The sequence below is a fragment of the Prosopis cineraria genome, unplaced genomic scaffold, assembly GCF_029017545.1.
Source record: "Prosopis cineraria cultivar Desert tree isolate PC_DT_omini unplaced genomic scaffold, ASM2901754v1 PC2, whole genome shotgun sequence".
Classification (NCBI taxonomy): domain Eukaryota; kingdom Viridiplantae; phylum Streptophyta; class Magnoliopsida; order Fabales; family Fabaceae; genus Prosopis; species Prosopis cineraria.
Genome location: NW_026555333.1, coordinates 4837140 through 4851768, shown reverse-complemented (window position 1 = coordinate 4851768; position 14629 = coordinate 4837140). Strand labels below are relative to the sequence as shown.

General features: G+C 30.8%; 1 long non-coding RNA gene across 1 annotated transcript; it reads left to right on the top strand.

Moving 5' to 3' along the window:
* The first annotated feature begins 6010 nt into the window (after positions 1–6010).
* LOC129298660 (uncharacterized) lies at positions 6011–8213 on the top strand. Its single transcript, XR_008590406.1, has 4 exons — positions 6011–6219; positions 6331–6534; positions 7186–7237; positions 7955–8213. It is a non-coding gene; the product is annotated as an uncharacterized LOC129298660 (long non-coding RNA).
* The last annotated feature ends 6416 nt before the right edge of the window (positions 8214–14629 follow it).

The window sequence follows — 14629 nt, the reverse complement described above, 5'->3', positions numbered from 1 at the left end:
AATAGACAGATGAAGGGCTTGTTTGGTGGTTTTCCGTTAGGATTTCAAAAAAGATTTTTGAAATGAAATTTGGATCAAGATGTTATTTGATTTTTAATCTCTTCTAAGAAGCCCCTTTGAATTGAGAAGTCTATTTCAAATGTTAAATGTGCTTTTGATTAATGTAGAATTTTCTTACTTTTAAAACTTAACACATTCAAGTGTAGCTTCTTCAAAAGAAATAAATAGAACTCGTGACTCAATTGAAGATAAAATCATACATTATAGATAGAATAATTAATTATGTTAATGTTTAATATTAAACTATTAATACATATTGAAATATTTATAGAATTTTTGTCCACTATATAGAATTTTATATTTTTATTATTTAACTTATCAAATTTTATGTTGTCTAAAATTTTATCACACATATTTTTTAACCATTTCTAATATATTTTATTTACATAAAAAAATTATAAATCATAAAAATTAATGGCATTTGTTGTAATAGTATATTTGAAAGTACTTTTTATTATATGTATAATACAAATAACTTTCAATTTATTAAACTTATTTTTAAAAATATATATTCAAACATAAATTTTGTTTATTGATCTTTATCAAATAAATTTTTGGAAAATTGACTTTGAGCTAAAAAAACAAAAAAAAAATGTCATGGACAAAAGAATACCTAAATCCAGAAGGAACAAGTTTCATTTGTCCCTTCTCTTGCATTCTGAATATAAGATTTTTTTTTTTTGAGCAAAAAATGCATTTTCAGGGGTGGAAAGATTTTAAAAACTAGATTGAATTGGCCAATCAAACCAATTGAACAAGGAATCGGCTAGTAGTCCAGTTTGATTGACACCATTAAATTGCCAATTGCATGAATTGATCAACAATAAAAAACAACAAGAAATTAGGAAAATCAACCAGCCAGATGAGTTAAAAGGTTAAAAAAACCAAATCTAAAAAAATTAAATGAAGGCAAATGATAAAAAATTAGAGGAAAATGAAGATGGAAAAAATGAAAGAGATTTATGAAAGAGAAGACAAGAATACATTTTGAAACAATCCACCATCTTGAACATGCTTTTTCAATCACAAAACTACTAGATTTGACTTGAAGCTTTCAGATGAGATGAAAATCCATATGCTACACCAGCTACACTCACAACAGTGACAGAAGATGAGGAAAGAGAAGAAGGAGATGAAGACATTGGAAATGCAGGGTTTGTGCTTAAAATAAAGCATTTCTTACTCTACGTGCAACATCAATCTCCCCTTCTTTGTAATTTGCATTGGATTGGCATTATAGTTCTACAATGACATTCGATGTAATTATTATTTTTTTACAAATTAAAATTTTTTGATAGATAAATTTTTAATAATATAAATATAAATATAAATTTTATTTTATTTTTAAAATTTTTAAAATTTAAATTATATTTTTAAATATACTTTTTAATTTTATGGTATTATGTTAACATATTCTCTATCTATGGTGTTAAAGAATTACTCCCTCCATTTAAAAATATAAGACATTTTTTGAGAAGTCAAATGTTAAAAAATATAGAGCATTTTTAGTCTTTTGAGGTGTAATCATTGTCTTTTTCAAAAGTGCCCCTATTGATAGTGACTTTATATTTATTATAGGATGTTTAATAAAGGTAAATATAAAAAATAGGGTTACTTTAAAAGTAGGTAACAACTTTATTGAAGATAAAATTCAATTAAAAATGCCTTACATTTTTAAATAGAGGAAATAATTATTAGTTTTTATTTAATTTGGAGTGACAATGATGGTAAATGATAGACATTCTTTAACAAAGTTACTACATATATAAGAATTAAAATTTATTTTCAACTAATTGCTTGAAAGTTCTTGTTACTTATACCAACTTTAACTGGTTCTAAGATAATTTATCTAAAATAAAATGTTAATCATATTGTATATTTTAAAATAACTTGTGAGAAAATAAAACAAATTATCGTTTACATTTCTATATTATAATTACTAAGAAAACTTTTTATATGTACTAGGAATTAAAAAAAAGAGAGAGAGACATTTACACATATAGCCCATTTAATAAGATCATATAAAGATAACAGCCTAAAATTTCAAACATTTTGCAATGCAATCGGATTAATATTTAAGTTTAATTAAAATGATAAAAACATCCCTTCACCTCAAATTTTAAATCTCATTTTCAAAACTGAAATATATTATCCCACTAAGTTGACGGTGAAGTATTCAAATATTAAAACGATATATAATTGTAAATAGACCACGATTGTAATAGTTCAATTACAAGAGTTTTGCTCTATTGTTACACAAGATTTTATTTATTTATTTTGGAGATAAAAAGAAAAAATCACACCCTAATTGATTGTAAATAGCCTACATTCTAAAATTTTTAAAAACTTTTTCCATAATTTCTAGTTAATATATTTCTTATAATCATTAAACCAATTTACTCTAAAAAATATATATTTAACAGCCGTTGCTAAAGAAATTAAAACATATATAGTTACTTTTACTTATCATCTTTAAAAACAAAGATTAATAATATTCAACTTTCACCCTTTTCCCATCTATTTCCCTTTAAGAGAGTGGATTAATGCTCTCGTGTATAGTACAAGTCTAAGATCTAGTTTTAATATTATTATACTATTATAATATATTATATTGATTAATATATTAATGAAGGGAGAAGCAAAGTAAGCTCCAGGTGGGAACAGTCCGAACAAGGGGGAGATTAAAATATATTTATTTCTTGAGAAATGTAAAAGATTTTAATATTGAATTCATATCAATATTAGTAAATTCCATTTAATTGCAAAGAAAATCTTATAAAATGTTAATTATGCTTACACAAAATGAAGTGGCTGAAATGAAATCTTAAATATCATTCTTATAATTGTAAGATAATTAAAAAATAAATTTCTAAATAATTTATGGATTTTATTCGCCTTCAGATAAATATTTTTTTTAGATTTTAGATTTTTATTATTATGGATGAATTTATTTTATGGTATATGTACGTGTGTTATTTAAAAATATTAAATTAATTATAACAAGTTCGCAGCTTGATGATGTTACTAATTTGTAAACTAATATCTCATCTAGTTTAATGATCGATTCGATTTTTAAAGCTTAAAAAAATAGAGATAAACTTAAACAATGAAGATACCAGTATTCACATGCAAAATGTTTTAAAATTATGTATCCCTACTTAATGCAAGACTTATGTAATTACTCTTGTATATTCAATACACTTTTATCCCATCAAATCGAGATATGAAAATTTTAATTTGTTAATAATTTTAATAACAAGAATTTGTCATGAAATAAACAATTTATATTGTATCAAAATAAAATAAATAATTTATAAATGATATGCATATCTTGACTTAATTAAAAACAAGAACATTAAATATACAAGGTTAAGTATATAATTTTTTTTCTTTAATTAAAATCAAAGTAATAATGACAAACAAGGTCATAAATTAATATTGTTATACACATTATAAGGCTAAAGTTCATTTTCACTTATGAACTATTATTCGAGAAATACCTAATGTTTCAAACTCTTTGTTGTTATAATTTCGCTTATAAAATAATTAGATCATAGCATATTTGCCTTTAACATTAAATGCCCTGATTTTGAAAAATACAGATTGGAACGTAAATGTGATTGCAAATGCCACCGATCATGCCAAATTAATCCAAGTTAAGGTATAATTTTACTACATTTTAATTACTTAAGTAAAATTACTATGACGTAACTAGTTTAAGGTATTAAGTAATTTTTAGAGAATAATTCATGGACAAAAATATACTTTAATCCTCTACTAAATGTCTAACTCGTTTAAAAAAGAAAAACACTTTTGCTTTGACTATTTCAAGACAAGAAAAGAAGGGGAAATTGGGAAAACAATCTTTTTGAATGGTTGTAAATGAAATGAATGCAAGCACCACACAATTTTTTTTTTTATAAAGAGCATCACACATTAACAACTGTCCAACGCAAGTCATAACTTGTACCATAGCCCAGACCCTTTTCTTTTATGAGAACATTAAAGAAAATATTTGATCATATGCATGTCATATTCAAGAGTGTTGCATCCAAAAGGGTATCTCTGATTCGCTATGATTCCCCTAGACTTGCACAGTGCTCATGTATGTGCTCTTTGTGTGTGAATAACCACAAGAAAGACTTGATCTTCTTTGCAATTGGCCATCGCCGAAGAATCTTCCATATGCTATTTGCATTCCTCAATATACCTGTAATCGAAGAATTATATGCCAATTTAATGATAAAAAATCCATCAAAAGTAGGTTTTCATTAGTGTTTATTCTCTCCTTTCTCCTCATAGGGTGGGAAAATGCTAGCCAGCCAAGCTAGTATGTTAAGGTGAAACCACCACCCCAATCTATGATATCCTATTCTCTCCTCTAATTCATATAATCAGCCACCAATTCTTCCCTTACAATCATCCCTTCCATTCTTAGTATAAGTTCCATAAGAGGGACATTTAGTTTTGTTCAACTCTTAGAATACAATTCTACAAAGAAGTATTTCTGCCATTACATACTTTTTTTTACCAAACCTTCTCTAAACTTCTCCCATACTGAACAAATGTTTCACTAAGTTAGCGAAGAGTTCTTTCTTTTTGTAACAAGGCTTCCTTATTTTTCATCAATTGCCAATATAACTTCATAATGAAAGCTTCATTCTATTTTTCCAGTTCTTAATGCCTAAACTGCCTTCTTTTTTACCCTAAAGAATGGTTTTCTAAGACACCAGATGAATATTCCTGAGTTCTAAACATTTTCCCCATAGGAAGCTCCTACTGCTTCTTTCCATACCTTTTAGGAGTCTCTCGGGAAAGAGCATTATCTAAATGTAATAGATAGGGAGGGAAGATAAAATTGCTTTAATCATGATAGTTCTCGCCACCAAATTCAAGAAACTCCCTCTCTAAGTTGAAAGCCTAATCTAGTCTTTTACAAAATAGAGGCAAACAAAAGATAGGAAGCTCTATTATGCATAAGTGGCATCCCCAGATACTTGCCCAAATTAGAAGTCAGCCCTACTCCCATTCTTTTCCTAAGATTGTAAGCTATTGAAAAGTAAACCCCTTTCGAGAAGCACACTTTAATCTTTGCTTTACTCATATTTTTGTTGGCTTGAAGTATTACAGAATGCATTGGTACACTTCATCATAATATCCACTCGATTCAATGAAATTGTTAGCAAAAAATAGGTGAGAAATTCCAAGCCCTGAATGAGGTAGCTTAACAAGTCTTTCATCTTTTATAGCATCAAGAATAATATGGTTAAGTCTTTCCATGCATAGAGTAAGGATCTACAAGGAGATCGGATCACCTTGCCTCGTACATCTGGAAGGTTTGAAAGGCTTCATTGGACTACCGTTCCAAAGTGCTTGTAAAATCGGGCTATTGATATACCACATGAAGATCTCACATAATGTAAGGGGAAAACCCATTTTAGTGAGTGTATCTTTAATGAAGTTTCATTCTAATCTATCATAAGCTTTTTTAATATTCACTTTGACCACCATTAGCCCATTCACTATTATAAGAAATACTTTTTACATAGGTTAAAAAGGAACTGATATAAAAAGTATGAGTGGTGGCATTTTCATAAATAAAAAAACTTAATAGAACACTTTTTACACTGATTCACATATAATTGATGTAAAAAATACTTTCTACACCGATCTTGCTTAAAACTGATGTAAAACACTACTATAAAAAATGCACTTTACACTTATTAAAAAAACTAATGTAAAAAGTGAAGGTGGTAGTATTTTTATAAATAAATAAACTTATTATGAAATTTTTTATATCAATTCTATACATAACTAGTGTGAAAAGATCTTTCTACATTCAATGAGGGTTCACTTGGTGTAGGAAGTGCTTTTTTAAAAAAAGAAAAATTGTTAAAACATTTTTCCTACCCCAATTTCCCTAGACCTCTCGCACCCTCTCCCCGAAGACCCTCACGGCTCTAGCGTCTACCCTCACCCCCCCCCCCGGGTCTCTCTCCCTCCATTGCGTCTCTCTCCCTCTCTATGCTCACCGTCGTGTTTTCCGCACAGCCCACCGTCATCCAATCTCCCTTATCTGCTTGAAATCGATGTTTGAAGGCTGTAGTTCAAATGCCCGCTGTCGCACTGCTCTTCCACCACCTTGCTGTCACCGTCGAGGTCGTGCATTGTTATTTTTGCTCTTCTATGTCTTTTTCTTCTCGAAAAGATATGTGTGTGTGTAAACTGAGTTGTGTGTGTTTTATATGAAAAAATTTTTGGGATTGGCAGATGCCACCCACAAAGAGGGGTGTGGGCTGTGGTCGATGCGTCCTTCAGGAGCCTTTAGGAGCAAATACTCTTCTGGCTGACAAAGAGTTGAAAATTTCCGACAAAAGAAATAGATCTGTAATAAACTTTTTGCTGGTTGGATTTGCACAGGCTTTCCTTGAAATTGAAGGTCACATGATCGAGACTACCATGAAGTAAAAGCAGGTGAAATACTTTATGTGACTGTATTAGTAGGCTGTGCTGATTGAATTAATTTATTTATTTTTCAATCTGGTGTAGGATGTACAGATCTGTTTGAAACTTTATTAAGCCTGGCTGCAGCAACAATGAATTATTAAAAACCCTTTTCTATTTTCTTAGAAAAACTATAATTGCTTCTGTTTTTGTACGAATTATGGTACGCCAATTTCAATGACAACATTACTGGGACTTCTGTTACTTAGTGCTTGATATTTCTACTTGCTATAATTAAAATATTTATCACTTGAATTGACGATTGGGTTAGTGGGCCCTTAGCATTAAAGATTTTCTCTGTGTTTGAATGAGCTATGTGATCAATAGCTACCTTGCTTCAAGGTTTTGATGTTTTATTTGTTATTCCCGCGCTAAGTCTTTTATGTTCAAGGTTTTATAGTCTCCACATATTGCAACTCAGTTTTTATCCTTTGCTAATTTGTCTTATACTAAAGAATCATTTTTCTTTCACGTGAAGACTGATGACAACTTGTTTAGTGGGGTCTTTGAAAAATATATATATATATATATATTTGGATAAAAAAATTTTTTGGTGAGAATTGCCATCTTAGGGAATTAGAAGTCTAATTTTTGATTATACTATCTCTATGTGAATTGCAGGAGGCTTCCTTCTAGGTATGTTGTTCAGGACATGCCAAACGGCTACTTCAAGGTGAGTAGAATTTTCCAGTAAATTTTGATTTCGATCTTTTTTTTTTATTGCAATGATTTTGATCTTCTAAAGTTTGGGTGCTATTGAACCAGAATGTGTTTGCTACTGAGTTTGACACAAGAACGCCACTTCATTTGCCTACCTAGCTACATCTAAGATAGCTACTTGAAGTTCAAATATACAAGCTTTTAATGAATAAGTGATTGAATAAAAAGATAAAGTTAGCTAGTGGAACACTAAATTGAAAATATATATACTTATGAAAGGATCTCCTTACGAGTAGTTTTATTTTATGCATGATATATGACTAGTTTACCAAACCTGTATTTTCGTTTGTACACAGACTAATATGGTATCCTCCGTTGACGTCATATCAGACCAATATGGTCTACTTTAATGTAGAAATAATAATGAAATTAGTTGAAAGTTTTTATCCTTCAGAATTATGTGGCAAAGTGTAATTTTATTTTTAAATGTTCCAATTAATTTGTGAACTTTTTAAATGGTCTACTCTGTTCATGTCATACTGAGACTTATTCCGCTTTCAAAGGCTTGCATCTCAAAAGAATTTATTGTTTTTTCAAATTTCGTAATTCTTCACTAGGATAATATTATATTTTTGGTACTAATATGTACTTTGTTAAGCTCATTCCAAGTTATTATATTTTTTATTCATTACTCTAACTTGACACATAATTTGTTTTTTCCCCAATGCAGGCCAGATCAAGAGCTCAAGAAACTACTCTGGTTGTCACTAGGAATGGTTTTGTCTCTTTGTGAAAGCCATGTTACAGGATAGCTGATGTACAACATATTGTCGAGTTAAGGTTTTAGTACATTGTTTTAGTTTAAAATTTATTTTGTGGCTGCATGTCTCTCTCAAGGCATGTTAAATTTTATTTTATTTTTCTTTTTCCAATGACCATATGTATTAATCAAGTACTCCTAATGAAAAAAAGTTTCATTCTCCTATACATGCATTGTGATCATTTTATATTTCTTAGTATCATTTGACTGACTCACTTTGATGAATTGCTGAATCTACATTTGACTTATGTTTGATTTTATACCACCTGTTATTTCATATTTATAGTATTCTGGACTAGTTATTAAGCTGACTTGTAGTGATTTAATGATTTTCATGTTGAGTTTTAGTGTAATTTCAAGTTTTGTTTTAACAGATGAATATATATATATATATATATCTTGAAATAACTCTTTTTGTGTATATTATGAAATTTATTGTATTTTGAATATTATTAAAATTATATAGTAATGGTTATAATTTTTATTTATTTTGAGATCTATTAAAATACATGTAATGATAAAAGATGACATTTTTTGGATTGGATCTATTTAAATAACCTCTAATCCAAAAAATGCTCTTTTTTTTTTTAAATGACACTTTCTACACCGGTTGTAACTAGAACCAGTGTAAAAAGTGGACTGTATGCACTTCTTGTCTTTACAGCTAATGTAGATAGTCCCTTCTCTACACCGGTTATTGAATTGGTGTAGAAAGTTTACTTTTTACACCGGTCGCAAAACCAGTGTAAAAAGTTAGTATTTTTACACCCTCTCTTTCTACACTGGTTTTAGAACCAGTGTAAAATGTCATTTTTAGCCGGTGTAAAGAGTGTTTTTTATAGCAATGATTTCTTCTTTTTGTACCGTTTATATTATAAATATTTCCTAGCAATAATTATGTTATCCCCACTTTGCCTGCCAAAAATGAAACTACATCGGTGCTTACCCACTAAGGTCCTCATAAATAGTTTCAACCTTCTGCTTAAGATTTTTGAAAAAAATCTTGTAGCTAATGTTGCATAATTAAATCGATCTCAAATCCTTGATAGCCTTTGGAACTTCTATCTTAGGGATGAGAACAAAATGGGTGTCATTCATGGTTCCAATTTTCTTCGAATTAGTTCACAACTCTTTTACAAGATTGCAGATATAATCCCCTATAATATGCCAAAATTCGTAGTAGAAAAAAGATTGTAGTCCATCCTGTATCGGTGCCTTAAAAGCTCCAAGATTAAAGGCTGCCTCCTTAATTTCATTAGTTTTCACATCACCATGCAAAGACCTAAACATTTCATCACTCAACATGGGAAAGTGAATTTTTTAAGAGTTCAAAGATTTGTACTGAGGAATTACTCTCAGATAATCATTTGTAATAATTAACCACTTTAGTGTAGGCATGGGAAAATTTATTATTTTTATCTGCACATTTCAACTATTGGCTTTAGATTTTTGGTACCAAATCAATTCTTTCTAAGCAAGAACCTTATTGTATTTTCTTTATAATTCTTTCTCAGTTTGCGTGAGATATTGGTTGTCTTTTCTTCCCCAGGCCTTTTCAATTCTTTCAATTCTTCTGATCAGATTCTTTTTTAAACCAAAATTCCCCATTGTATTTCTGTTCCACTCACTGGCAACTTTAGTAAACTATGGCACTTTTTTAGCTCCAGCTTCCCGTTTTCCAAGACTTCTTTATGATATCCATGAAATCCTCCTCTAAGAGCCAAGCCCCTTGACATCTAAGGAAAGGTTGGATTTTCATTCTTGGGCTTTCTCTAGGACGTGGAGACATAAAGTAATCCATCATCACGTCTAAAATTAGCTAAATGATAGAGGCTTTCCCATTCAAAATTAATAAACACCCACTCAAATTTTTCTTTAAGAGTGTTTTTCTCCCATGTATATTCATCCCTAACGCAATTTACAACTTAAAGGTGGGATTTATCTATTCGATTAAGAAAAACTTGAAGGTGGGATTCACATTTGGTTGAGACCTACCAGTTTTATCCTCAATAGACAAATATGCATTAAAGTCTCCAATAATCAACCACATGTCATTAATATTACTACTTAAATTACAAATATCATCCCACAACGCCTTCCTTTTATACAGATTAGTCTTTGCATAAACATAAGTAATCCAAGCTTGTGCATTTTGACTTAAATAATGGAATTGAACATGGATGAATTGAGTAGAGGAACAATTATATTGAATGGCAATTTTATCTTTATTCTATAGCAACAAAATACCACCGTCATAACATGTTGATTCTACTCTTATCCAGTCACTAAAACCTAATTTATTAACAATCCTATTAGCTTTTCTCTCGCTGACTTAAGGCTCAGATAAAATAAGCATATCAACATCTCTTCCCCTTAACAAAAATCATGTATGCTTCTAGAGAAATTTTTTGAGGTGGCGCCTTGATAATTCCAGGAAATTATATTCATAAAAACAATCAAAGACCATAGGGAAGGGCACATATGATGACAACAAAACTCACAGGGAGATTCACTTTTCACCTCGTCTTCCTCTTCTACCTGACCATCATTAACCTCATCTTAGGTGTTAAACTAGTCTTTGTTTAAATCCCCTCCCTTCGTGGGTAGCTGTTGGAAATTAGAGATATTGGATGGGTCTGTTGGTTTTGGCGAGGGCATGAGTTCTTCAAAAATTCTCGTGGCTTCTAATTATACCCCTTATTTTGTATTTTCCTCTTCTCCATACAAACCTTGTGTGTTATTTTTTGAGCCATTCTTCTCATCCAAATTGTTTTTTTTTTTGTTGGATTGGGATCTGAATTACCTATTTTTCATAATGACCCAATCACTAAATGATAGGCTTTATTCTGCTTCTTTATCCTCATAAGTGGTGATCTAATTTTGGACCCTTTCCTTTCTTTTATTTTATTTAACTCCTTTCTTTTCTTTTGAATAAAGGTGCATTTTTTTTAAATATTTTTAAAGAGCACCTAACATCCTATCATTTTTGTTGGAGCAATTTTATTTTTAAAATTTTTAAAAAAGAACATTTTTTTTCTTTTTATCAAATTTTTTAATAATCAACACTTGATGCCAATATTAAAAATTTGATGAAAAGAAAAAAATGCTCCTTTTTAATAATTTTAAAGAAAAATTATTTTAATAAAAATATTAGGATACTATATGTTTTTTAGAAAATATTTTAAGAGTAAAAATATATTTTTATTTTTTTTTAAAGCAAATATTGGCCTCAGCCGCTCTTGCTCACTATCCTTATTATCCAAGCCCACGTGCGGAACTTCCTTTCTATTCTCTTTTACCTCATTTCGTCCTTTCTCTATGCTAAGACGCATCCTGATCCCCTCTTTTTATACCATTTTTCCAATTTCCTATACCTGCAAGTATCTGCTGATGTGATTGATATGCCCTGCTTTTGAATTTTTTTAGCTTTATCTTCCTTTATCCTCCATTCTCTAGCCATTTCCTCCCCTTATTACTTCTTTTCATTTGTCCTTTAACGCCTGTGTGTGTGTTTGGACAAGGGTTTTTTCCTCTCAAAATTAATTTTTTCAGTAAATTAATCAAACGATTAAAAAAAGATGAAAATCAATTCTGACTCCCATACGTGCGTTTTTCTGTAAGCTACTTTGGCCGACTTTTTGATAAAAGTTTATCAAAAATATTAAAAAAAATTATAAAGATAGGCTCAAGAAAAAATTACAAAGATGGCACATAATTAATAAAAATAAAATTAAATTATCTTCTTTTTTCTTAATAAAATTTAAACTTTGTATATTTAAAAATTAATATTTGATATTTAAAAATTAAATTATATAGCAATTTATATAGCTAAAAATTAATTTTGATTAAATTATCCAAATATCTTTAATTTTGTTAAAATTAATTTTAAAAAACAGTATCCAAACAGATTGCGTTATAACATAATTAATTATGATTAAAATCTACCACTTAATCAATTATTTTCATAATCTATTATACTCAACTGAAATCCAAACGGATCCTATCTCGTTTGTCAATACCTCAAACCTTTATTATAGGGCATTGAGTTCTCTCTCATGTTTTGCTTTCCATCCATTTAAGGTTTAGGAGATTGCTTGCCTTTTGTCTCTCGTTGAAGAGGCTTGGACTTAAACGTATTTTTAGCAATCATCCACGTGCTACATCTTTCTTCCAACACGACGCTAGGAGTACCCACCACTAGTTTTGCCCGATTTTTAGCTTGCTCTAATAACAAGACTGGTTCTCCAATGACTTGAGTTGATTCTGACTCTTTACTCTGATTCTGTATTAGGGGGAATTCCTCTTTTCTATGCCTATACTTTCCACGGTTAAAATAAATAATCTTTAAACCTTCATGCTCCACGTGATGAACTTTGTTCCTAATCACAAACAGAGACTTAATGGTTTGCTTAGATATATTTCAACACCCACTCTTGCCTATTTTTCCCTCTCAATTATGACATCTCTGTTCTTATAATGAGTAAGAGTATTCAGGCCCACTTTCAAGACTTTACCAACCATATTCCCCAATTCAAGCATAAACTCCTTAGTACTGGTAGAGTGGGGGCTCCCATTCAAATAGCTAACTTTCCTACACAATTATTATAAGGATTAAAATTAGTACTCCACCTTTAGGCTACCAAATTATGACCTTGGATAATCCAGGGCCCTTCAGATAATAGCTTTCAACATAGAGATAAGTCATATGGCCTGAGCCCAAGACAGTTATTTGGTAGGTCAATGAGTTCAAAGTTTTTTATCTTTGGCATCCATCCAACTCTATCCCTTATCATCTTGAGGATTATACTTTTACCTAAAAGAGTGATAATAATGGCATCCTTCTATGGGAGGCATAGTTTCTTTAGCATTTCATCAGGCATACTGATTATGGGTAAACTCTCCATTATCTCTTGGTATTTATTCAGAGTAGGCATAATCTCCTTCTCTTCTGGCATCTATTCTTTCCACAACTCCTTAAAATCCTTTGCACACTACTTCTCTATCTCCCCCATTAGCTTTTCCTTATAGGAGATTAGGCTTTTCCATGCTCCTTGAGTTTTCATCTCAAGATTTTTCTCTTTTTCAGACTTTCCCCTTCACTTGCTTCTTCCATTAGGCTATCATCTTCCTTCAGTTCTTGCCGATCTTGCATCATCTTTATGTTTTCCCCTATTAAATCTTCTTCCTCTTTTGAAAAACCTCATCTTCCTTATTGGTGTCAACGGCCGTGTTGTTCGGCAAAGCTTGTTGGTCACCCTTTCTCTCTCTACCTATCTCACTCATCTTCCTTTACTAGATCTGGTTTTCCCTTTTTTTAACCTCATTTCATTGCTAGGATTTTTTCACAGAGCATCAAGTATCCATAGTTTGCTTCACACTGAGTTGAGTTAAGAAGATTTAATGGGAACCAAGCTAATTCGAGTTGAGTCAAACAAGGTCCTTTTAGGTAAAATGTAAGTTGTCATATTATATTTTCACTACTTGAACTCGAGATCTCTAATTTAGTAGAACTTTCTTATTAGTTGAATCAAATGTCTAATAGTTTTCCTTGCTTTGAATTGGTTGTGTATTAATGAGATCAGTTATTATAATGTACCAATTAACTCCATAAAATAAGGGCATTGTTGGAAACAAATTTACATTTGTAACATGTTCACTGCATCTAAGTGATCTTGATGACTTAGTTATTTATTCCTCTTAAAAAGGAGAGGAGGGGAGTGTAATGGACAAATAATCAATACTTTGAGTTTGGGCTTGGCCTAAATTGAACAAAAAATGTCAATCAAATGGTGCCCACATGACAACCTGCTAAGAGCAACAAAGTCCATCATAGTACAGAACATGTGATCAAGTATTGAAAGGAAATCGCCATGGCCTTGAAACTCCCCACTTTTTGAACCATGCCGGCCATTAGTGTGATCAACTTCTTGATCTTTACTAAGTCAGACAAACCCTCAGAATGTAAGCAAAGGAATTAAGAAACTCAAACACAAGAGAGAAAAGAGCATGGACGAGAGAACTTGAAAGCTTAGAACTTTACCTGTTTTGCTTCATTTTGTCACGAGACCATTACTCTCTCCCCTAAAGGTTAACCCATTAGACTGCGCAGCATAGCTCTCTTCCCTTCCATCCAGGGGGACCACACCATTCCATTATGAGTTGTTAAAATATCATTACCTTTTTCCCTATAGATTAACCTATTAAAGCGTGCAGTGCACCCATTTATATAACCAAAATTCTCCCCAAATTCCTCCGATATAGGACCTGACAAATATGCTCTAATATTATTTTGTCATGAGACCATTACTCTCTCTCCAAGAGAATAATCTATTGGAGTGCGCAATATACCTCTCTCTCTTTCTATCTAGGGGGCCACACCATTTCATCCACAAATGATTAAAGTATTATTATCTTTTTTTCTTCATAAGTTAACCTATTAAAATGTGCAGTATATTTATTTATATAGTTAGGATTTTTTTTTAAGTTTTTTCGATGTGAAATCTAACAAGATGCTCTCACTCATTCATATTCTCCTTTGCCGTGGTCCTGGTTTGGTCTCCGCTTTTTCGAACTTGCACTTTTATT